The following is a 10,518-nucleotide window of genomic DNA, read 5'->3' on the forward strand; positions in this document are numbered from 1 at the left end:
GGCTCTTATGAATGTCAGATGGGATAAATATATGCCAATATGTCATATGATGGGATGATAACAAGGTGAAGTATTACTTTCCATCACCATAATTCTTTCAAGATGTTTCTAGACAGTGGAAGAAGACAGAAAAAGAAGCATCTTCAGTAGTAATACCCAGCTAAGTCAGAGACAGGGACAAGCTTCAAGGATGCCACATCCCAGCTAAGTCTCAGTGCTACCAACAGCACCTGCCCAAAGTTGGTGCTTCCTTGGAAAACAGGGCCAGTCCTCCTACATGGGCTGAGCACCTGGCTTAGAGCACCTTTCTTCCTTTATGCTCAGCCCCAGGTAGGTGGTCCTCCCAATAACCTCAGCCAGCTGGCACTCCCAGGGCACCCTGGTTTTCAGGGTCGTGGTTTCAGAGACTCCTAAGGGGGAAGGAGGCTTGAGGGTCTGAGCATCCAGGCATGCAGCAGGACTTGCCCCCAAGGCTGCTTCTGGTCCCGGGGCCTCTGCCAGGGTCCATAGGAACCCTGTCATGCCCTGAGCCTGAGCACTTAGAGAGCTACCCTAGCTCACCTGGTGACCTCAGGTAGGCAAGTCTTGGCCACTTTTATCTTTTATATTTAAATATGTGAGAAAAAAAGGAAAGAAAGAAAAAGTAAAAGAAAGCAAGAGACAGAGGAAAACATGATTGCAAGTATTGAGGTGTATTTTCAATGTATTCACAAAGTGATAGTGGTTTAGTCCACAAGAACACAGTGGAAACCATTTGTTTTATTTACAACACAGACCTACTGAAAACCTTATTTCATGGTGCAGCCCAAGGCTATAGGCACCTGGCAAGCAACAGATTCTTTGCAATGACTTCTTTCCATCCTGCCATCTAGATGCAACTACATTTGGAGAGAAGGTCGCCCAGCAAGCCCTCCTGAGCACAGCTAGCAGAAGGGAGTCGGGCTTTGGTAGCTCTGTTCCCATACGGAGCCTGTCCTGCAGGAGGGCAGCTCCGGGGCTGAGGAGGTCACCTTTCTCTGCTTCCTGGCTACCTCCATCCTGTCTGAGAGAAGTCAGAGAGTGCTCTTTTCTCTTTCTCTCTCTCTCTTTCTCCTCTCTGTGTCTTTCTTCATCTCTTTTATGTTTCTCTGTTCCTCTCCTGGTTCTGTCTCTCATTCCAGATGCTGAAGTGGGGCCTTCCTGCCCCCACCGCCTGGCCTCCTAGCAGGAAAGCTGCATTTGAACATCTTAGGGTTGAGAGACAGCAGATGGTCTCTGGCAGGGGGGTGGCATTTTCTTTTCTCCAGGCTGGCCCTCTCCCAGCTGAAAGGCCCAGCAGTCCCTGCCTGGGACCCCCTGCTATGAGTGGTTTCTGGTCTTGGCTGTGGCCAGGCTGGTGGCGTCTGGTGTCTTGACAGGTTTTGCATGGCTGGAGCTAACCCAGGATGTGGTAGAACCAGGGCATTTCTTGGGGCTGTCCGCACCCCAGTGTGGGGAGAATGCTCTGGAAGTGCATTCCCTCTCTTGGTCCTCTAACCTTCTCTAGCCAGTTCCTGTTCTCCCAGACCCTGGGGACTACAGGTGTGAATGGACATCACAGAGTTTGTCCTCCTACTGGGCCAGGCCTACTGGGTCATACTCGAGGCACAAGGGTATCACTGGGCCTGGGTAGCTGAGGAAGATGGCATACCTCTGAGGCACAATCTGGCACCACTGTACAAATGTAGTGTTTAAATATTTATTTCTACTGGCCCCTGGTTAAACAGAGGCCTTCATTTTGGTGGCGGCAACTCTGAAAAGTAAAATAATTTAGATCCCAGCCTTGTCAGTCCAGCCTACCAGGTCCTGCTGGGTGGACCCTGGACACAGGGCCCAAAATGTCCAGGATGAACAGCAAGGCCAGTGAACTGGGGGGTCCTGAAGGGAGCCAAGCTGGTGGGCTACCGCAGGCCCTCACTGAGAAGACCCCAGCCCAAATACCCCAGCTTCTGGGGCCCAGCCCAGCTCACCTGCCTCACACTAGGCACTTCAGAGGCTGGTAGGCTGTTGGCTAAGACTAGGGGTCTGGATCTCACATGGGCACTGTTGACCTCTTTACCCTCAGCCCAGGTTAGCAGATCCTTGCTACTTTAGGAGGCACGCCTACTGAGTCTTCCTGCTTGTTCCAAGCTAGCCCCAGGGGTGACATGTGGCCGCTCCTCTTCCTGCTAGTGTTGGAGAGAGCGAATAAGGCTGAGTTCACCCTTTGGTTTGGACTTGAGAAAGCTGAGTGGTGGGGTCTTGGCCCTGGAGTGGAAAGGGCAGCTGACCCTGCAGGGTCTGGGCAGCCACTGCCCCTCAGGCCTCAGCCAAGTGCTGTCCTATCTTGTACATCAGGGGCCTGGAGCTCCCACCGGAGAAAGGCTTTTCCTGGCTGAAAGTGCTTCTCCATGGGAGTCTGGGTACAGCCCGCCCACCTTGGGAAAGATGATGCCTGGAGGAGAGAGATCGCCTAACCATTACTGGTTTTCTGCTTTTCAGAGGTAGAAACTGGCTCATAGATACTAAGACACTTTCCCCAGGTCTGAGATCAGAAAGGAGTGCAGGTTCAAATCCAGAATGTCCCTGAGTTTTCGGCCCTCTTCCGTAAGTCTATTGGCTATTAATACTTCAGAGAGGATTGATTATTTTATTGCAGTGTTTGTTAAACCTCCATTTTAGAGGGAAAGATTGGTCTGATTCCCTACTATTGACTTAAATTATTTTGCTTATAATGTTACTTAAATACATTAAAACCTGAAAGCAAGCTTAACCCCCTTATGTTTATAACTGTTACAGAACCATACTACCAAGACCATTCACAAACAAAACAGCAAGAGATTCCAGTGGAAGACATTAGCCTTGTGAGGAGGGTGACATGGTTTTGCTGAGAAGAGGCACCGTTTGCCCTGAGACAGCGACTGCTTCAGAGCGCACTGGGCCTGCAGGGTCCCCCCACTGTCTTTACTTGATCTACGAAGCCTGTTTGGTTTACATCACGTGGAGGTGTCACATTGCTGCTGTTCAGTTGCTCAGTCCTGTCCAACTCTTTGCATCCCCAGGGACTGCAGCATGCCAGGCTTCCCTGTCCTTCACCAACTCCTGGAGCTTGCTCAAACTCATGTCTGCTGAGTTAGTGATGCCATTCAACCGTCGCATCCTCTGTCACCCCCTTTTCCTTTTGCCCTCAATCTTTTTCAGCATCAGGGTTTTTTCCAATGAGTTGGCTCTTCCCATCAGGTGGCCAAAGCATTGGAGTTTCAGCTTTAGCATCAGTCCTCCCAATGAATATTCAGGGTCGATTTCTTTTAGGAGTGACTGGCTTGATCTCCTTGCAGTCCAAGGGACTCTCAAGAGTCTTCTCCAACACCACAGTTCAAAAGCATCAGTTCTCTGATGCTCAGCCTTCTTTATGGTCCAACTCACACATCCATACATGACTACTGGAAAAATCATAGCTTTGACCACATGCTGAGGACATGAATATATTCACCAACCCTGACTCATCCACAGGATGAAACCTTGGGGTAAAGTCAGGGTCTGCATCCTGGCTGCTAAGCAGAGCCCCAAAGGTATAGGGCACTGGTCAGGGAGCAACACTGGAGCAGGAGTGTGCATCCAGAGTGGAATGGAGAGTCTTGGGCTTTGAACAGCAAAGAGGCCAGGAAATCCTTTGTTCAGAGTGAAGGTGACAAGAAAATCTCATGGCTTCCAATCTCTCACTCACACATGGCCACATGTGAGTGAGTGAAGACAGAATGATCCAGCTGTCATTTGTCCCAGGAAAGAGCAGCAGTCAAGCCCGTTCTGCAGGAGCCCTGTGGGCACTACCTGGCCAGGACCCCGGGAGTGGGCCGGCCATGCCACTGTCTCCTCTACCTTAGAGGTCCTGCCAGGTCCTCAATGCCCCTGAGAATGGAGGTCAGGGCAGCGGGGGTTCAGGCTCTAAGAAAGGACTGCGAGACAGGGAGGAGCTCCCCAGCCCTGACCCAAGGATGACTGACAGGTTAGGATGCTGACTCTCAGAGCTGAACGCCACACCGAGGATGAACTTTTGCTTGGTCTTTGTCCTTGGTTGCCGCTACCAGCCTCCTGGCAGGCTGAAAGGGGCTGCCAGGAAGCATGAGACCCCCTTCTCTCAGGACTTCTATTCAGAGCTGACTGTCCCTGGGTCTGTCAATGGGCCTCTCTGGGCAGCTGTTTTCTAATTTGTGAAATGGATCTATGGGTGGATTCCACATGAATCAGCCCTCTGCATTAGGTTCTAGCCCACTTTCATGGATCTTTCATATATATATACATATATATATATATACACACGTATATATATATATAATAGATGGGGACAATGTGGAAACAGTGTCAGATTTCATTTTCTTGGGCTCCAAAATCACTGCAGATGGTGACTGCAGCCACAAAATTAAAAGACACTCCTTGGAGGAAAATCTATGACAGACCTAGACAGGGTATTAAAAAGCAGAGATATTACTTTGCCAATAAAGGTCTGTATAGCAATGGTTTTTCTAGTAGTCGTATACAGATGTGAGAGTTGGGCCAAAAAGAAGGATGAGTGTTGAAGATTTGATGCTTTTGAACTGTGGTGCTGGAGAAGATTCTTGAGAGTCCCTTGGATAGCAAGATCAAATCAATCAATCCTAAAGTAAATAAAACCTGAATATTCACTGGAAGGACTGATGCTGAAGCTCCAATAGTCTGACCAACTGATGAGAAGAACTGACTCGTTTGAAAAGACCCTGATGCTGGGAAAGACTGAGGGCATGAAGAGAAGGGGACAACAGAGAACAAGATGGTTGGATGGCATCACCGACTTGATAGACATGAGTTCGAGCAAACTCAGGGAGATAGTGAAGGACAGGGAAGCCTGGCGTGTTGCACTTCATGGGGTCACAAACAGTCAGAGGTGGCTCAGTGGCAAAGAATCTGCCTGCACATGCAGGAGTCACAGGAGATGTGGGTTTGATTCCTGGGTTAAGAAGATCTCTTGGAGGAGAAAATGGCAACCCATTCCAGTACTCTTGCCTGGAAGATCCCATGGACGGAGAAGCCTGGCAGGCTATAGTCCATGGGGCCTCAAAAAATTGGACACGACTGAGCATGCCAGTATGTGCTCAGTCATGTCCAACTCTTATATATATGTGTGTGTGGATGTAGATATAATTTTATGAGCAAGCTGTAAACAATAGCAACAATAATAACCATAAGCTTCTCTCCAGGTGCCTGGGGCACCAGAACTTGCCCCACCAGAATACCGGAGACTGTGGCCCCAGTAGGGAGGGCTCTGCGGGAGGGCAGTCATGGGTAGAAGCCTGGCAGAGCATGGTCACACTTTCATTCCATTTGCTCTGATTTCATCTGCAAGCATGGGAAGCAAAGCCGCTCTTGGACTTTAGGAGGTCAGGGGGTGGCAAGGCTCAGTCAAGAGGTCCCACTTGTTGGTGACCCTCAACCAGTCACTCCACTTTTCCTGGCCTCACAGAGGGCACCCAGTGAAAGCTACGGCTACATGGAAGCCCTTTGGAGGCCAAAGTTACTCTGCAGCCTCAGGTCTTTTTTGGAAGCAGTTGTTGTTGTTGCTCAGTCACTCAGCTGTGTTCAACTCTTTACGACCCAGTAGACTGCAGCATGCCAGGCTCCCCTGTTCTTCCCTATCCCCCAGAGCTTGCTCATACTCATGTCCATCAAGTCGGTGATGCCATCCAACCATCTCATCCTCTGTCGTCCCCTTCTCCTCCTGCTTTGAATCTTTCCCAGCATTAGGGTCTTTTCCAATCAGGTGGCCAAAGTATTGGAGCTTCAGCTTCAACATCAGTCCTTCCAATGAATATTCAGGATTGATTTTTTTGGGGATGGACTGGTTGGATCTCCTTGCTGTCCAAGCAACTCTCAAGAGTCTTCTCCAAAACCACAGTTCTAAAGCATCAATTCTTTGGCACTCAGCTTTCTTAATAGTCCAACTCTCACATCCACACATGACCACTGGAAAAACCATAGCCTTGACTAGATGGACCTTTGATGGCAAAGTAATGTTTCTGCTTTTTAATACGCTGTCTAGGTTGGTCATAGCTTTTCTTCCAAGGAACAATTGTCTTTTAATTTCATGCCTTTGGAAGTAGATGATGTGTCAATTATTAATAAAAGAGATGCAAAGTGCTCTATGATTAGGCTTTTCATGCCCAGCGTCATCCTGGGCAGCACAGTGAACCGCAAGGTACATTCTCCCATGCTTCCTGAACCTGAACCTTTAAGCCTCTGCTTTACAGTAGTTTCCAGAGGTTTTATTTTCTGAGGAAAAATCCTGTGTTCAGATATCCTGGGCTTGATGCAAACATAGCATTTATTTTGCCAAGCCGTGAGGACAGAGGGTCTGTTCTTTTAGGAGGTGGCTAAGTTTTGGGGATGTGTGTTTCTAACTGCCCTTGTAACAGGGAGGCCTGCTTGTGATAAGATAGAGGTGGAGTGATGACGACAAAGATGCTGGATCAAGCTGCACCTGAAGCCATCCACCCAGACATCTCATGAAACTCCCTTCCCATTAGCACCAGCTTCTCATTTTTCTTAAAGAAGGTAGTTTCCAACTGAAAGCATCTTAGCCACTCTAAGTACCATTATGGCTTAAGAAAGATTAGGACCTTCTCCTCCATCCATTCACAGGCTACAACATGTGGACCCTGGGACTGGCACTGCTGGCCCCCAGATAAATTACATCCTCAGTTAGGGCCTTAGTCAGATGAGGGGGCAGACTTGAGACAAAGCCACACTGCCCTATGGTGAGTTTTCCGGTAAGTTTGATTAGGAAGAACTGACTCAGAGAGGGCTTCCCAGAGGAGGTGACATGTGCCTCGAAGCTGAGGGAGGGATAGCATTTCGTCCGAGAGAAGAGAGCGTGTGGGCACAGGCCAAGCAGCTGACAGAATATGGAGTATGTGAAGAAACCGCAAGCAAGGAGCTGGCAGCCCTGCCTTCCCTGTGCTGGAAGAGGGCGGGAGTGTCGGGGAGACAGCTGCAGCCCCGCCCTGGTCCCTGCAGGCGCCCCAGGGCCGGCCCTTCCCACTCCGCCCCTGCCTGGAGTGTTGGCAGGAAGAGACTGCAGGGAAACTCAGGAAGACACGCATGGTTGAGAGCGGTGGGGAAAGGAAAGGATAAAGTCATTTTCCTTCCAGCTTCAAATGGTAAAGAAATGAGTTTCTTCTTGCACAAGTTGGACTTCCTGCAGCTGGAAAAAAATATATTGCTCCCATGTTGTATGATGCTTGCCTGGGCTGATCGGGGCCAGGCTGGCCTGGCTGCCCTGATGGGACAGCGACCGTCCCGCTGGCCGGCCTGGGCGCCGGGTCTCCATGTCCAGGCTGGAGAAAATTGGCTCCACTGTAGCTTTCCAAATAAAGTGGTTTTTATTTCATATTCACCAGAGAGGTTGCAAAATATAATTGGGATTGCTGCTTCTCATATTATTAATGTAATCCCCCCATCTCCCTTTCCAAAAGCAACTCACAAAGGGGTCTTTGTTCTCTGCACATTCACAGTCAGCTCCTCCAATAGGAAACAAATTGGCGATTACAAGAAGGAGGCTCAGTTTTACTGGCTGTCAGACCAGAAATATGGGATGCATCAAGGTTCCGGCAGGAGCCGGGGAGTGTGCGGTCTGCAGGCTGCAGAAGCAGGTGTGTGCTGCAGAGAGGAGGGGCAGGGGATGGAGGTGCAGCCCACGTCTGCCTCTGTCTGAGCAGCCTCCCCACGTGCTTCGCCCCACAGCCTCGGTTTCCTCACTCATGGAGCTGGGCACTGGTACTCTGGGCTGAAACTCAATCAGAGGCTTCCTTCCCTTCCTTGGAGCGCCAGGACTCTGCTGAGGGTGAGAGTCTCAGAACAGGATGGCCAGGGCTCAGGGAATCATGCCCACTCTTGCCCTTCCTAATGTTCGACTGATGGAATTGATGTCTAGGTCAGATTTTATTTAAGAAAAGGTTCTATTGATGAAAGTTTGCAAAGGGCTGACCTGGATGGTCTTGAAAGCCTCCAACTCAGGAGATGCTGGAGGCTCAGAGCCCGGGATTCTGTGAAGCTCTGAGCAGGGTGGCTTGGTTTTGTGGGCTTCTTGTGTCTCTCTGGAAAATGTAGAGAGCTGCATGAGAGGCTCCAAGTATGTGCCCAGAGGTGCAGAGTCTTTAACTGCCCTGCTGGGAAGCCTACTCTTGGGTTGGCTAGCTTTGGAAACACAGCCTGTCTCTCCCCCATGGGCCCTCCAAAGAGATGAGGTTCTTCCTGTGAGGTGCCCTGGAGTAGAGAGAGCATTTGGAGACTAGAGAGCCCCCGCGTGAGCTCTGTGCAAACTGGAAGGAGAGGGTGAGTCTCTCGGAGGTCCTCCCTACTAGGCTCCGGGCTTCCAGGTCTCTCTAGGACAGTGATCTCAGGGTGTTGCAGCAAAGCCGAAGCCAGGCTCCAACGGAGGCTGACATGGAGGCCCTCTGCACTGAGGGCTTTTCAGAATTGGTACTTCCTTCCATGGCCAGACTGCTTCCCTCGATCGCCTCACCATCACCATTGCTGCTGGCTGTTGAGTTCACTGGTAAACATTGACTCTGGGAGCTGAGGCATCAGGACCCTGGAGAAACTCAGGCTAGAGGCACTTTGCTAAAACCAGGTCTTGGGGTGGCCTCTGCATTCACACTGTTGTGTTTCTGCAATAACAGTGTCCCTGTCAACAGAAAGACTACCAATGGGGTTGTCGGTGTTCTCCACAATCGTGGGTCCCTGTCCACCCCCAGACTCAACACACCGTGAGAGGCAGGCCTGCTCTGGGGGCACTCAGATCCACCACAGAGGTTGGGTCATGAATCTCCCCATTTTACAGACAGGGGTTAGGAGTTGGGCTGCAGGGTCTACTGGCTCCCATCCTGGGCCTTTACTGGATGATACACGTTTCACACTGCGTCTCAGGGAGCAGGAACTATGCCGGGCACTGTGCCTAATGTTATCTCATTCTGTCTTCAAGCCAAGTCTGGACCAAGTCTCTACTCATTTATTTTACAGATAAGAAACTGGGGGTCAGAGAGGTTGAGTTAGCTTGTGCTGCATGGGCTAAGATTACGGCTCAGGCCTGTTTGACTCCAGAGGCCTTGCCCACGGCCTTCCTGCAGGGCTCCTCTGCCTTCATCGCTCTCTACCCTAAAGCTCTCCTTAGCTGCTTCTGTGTCTCCCGGACCTTTCTGGGCAGCCCTGACCTTCCCAGGAGAGCAGGCCCACTCTTAAGGGAACCTGGCCGGGCTAAGTCAGCCTCCTTGGATTTGAGACATCTGCTCAAGTGAAATCCCAAATTTCCAGTAAACACACTGGGTTTATTCTACTTCCTCCAGCCTCCTGACCACAGAGGCCTCCAGACACTCCTGCATCCTGCGGGCCCGTGCTCGCCTACCGAGTGTCTGACCCGTGTGGTCTTGCTCCTTTATTTCTGAGCTTCTCCATGTCAGTCTCCTCTGGAAGGAGGAAGAGCCTTGACTGTCTTGTTCATTACGGTGTCCCCAGGCCTGACATAGAGCCTGGCACATGGTGGGGGCTTGACCTAAGTGTGAGCAGCAGATGATGGATGAGGGGAGAGGGCCCCACCCATCAGGGTGTGGGTGTCCCTTCTGGCTGGAGGCTGAAAAGTCAGGACCCCAGGGACGGAGCCGGTCCTAGGAAACTCTCAGCCTGTAGGCTGAACAGGAAAACTCTGGAAAACAAGCTCTCCTGCAGAAGGGTGCAAGCTGCCTCTACTCCAGAGTCCTCTCCCTGGTCTCTGGGGACTTTCGAACTAACCCAGGTCCTCTGAGAGAGTGTGGCCCTGCCCCAGAGTAGGGGCAGTGCCCAGGCTGGTTTCCCCGAGGGACTGGGCACGGGGTCTGATGAGCACAACCCCTGGTGAACCCTTGGTGGAGCCCAAACTGAACATCAAATGTCTTGTGCTTTAAAATGTGTCCCTGCATCTGCACAGGAGGGCACCCAAGACTTCCTAGTTCCCAGCATGGCCTTGGCTGGGCCACATACACCTCCTTCAGGGGTGGGCAGCCCAAGCCCCCAGACAGGGATCTTTGTGCCAGTGGTTGGCAACCACAGCTCTCGTGACCGTGGCCTTGGTCAGATGGGCTCACTGGGGCTTAGACTCCCCCTTTTCCCTTCTCATTCCCTCCAGCAGGTGCAGGGCTGACTGGGAAGAGCCTCTGTCTCTGGCCCTCAGCCACTGACGCTCCCTGAACCCACGCATTAGAGCTGCTGTGAGCTTCTCAGGACCCAGGACCCTTGTCTCCACCAGCTCAGTCAGGTCTGGCAGGTGAGACTCAGCCCGGGGGGCTGCACAGGGAGTGGGCTCTCCCTGGGAACCCGAGATGCTCGCGTCTGCCTGTTGACACCGTGATGGAACTTTAGAAATCAGGGTTATCTGCAGAGTGGGAGTATCTAGTGACCCTAGGATAAACCTAAATGCCATGTGTGAGAAGGAGGTAGGCGTGACCCCAAAGACATCTG

Source organism: Dama dama, chromosome 13 (assembly GCF_033118175.1).
Source record: "Dama dama isolate Ldn47 chromosome 13, ASM3311817v1, whole genome shotgun sequence".
Lineage (NCBI taxonomy): Eukaryota > Metazoa > Chordata > Mammalia > Artiodactyla > Cervidae > Dama > Dama dama.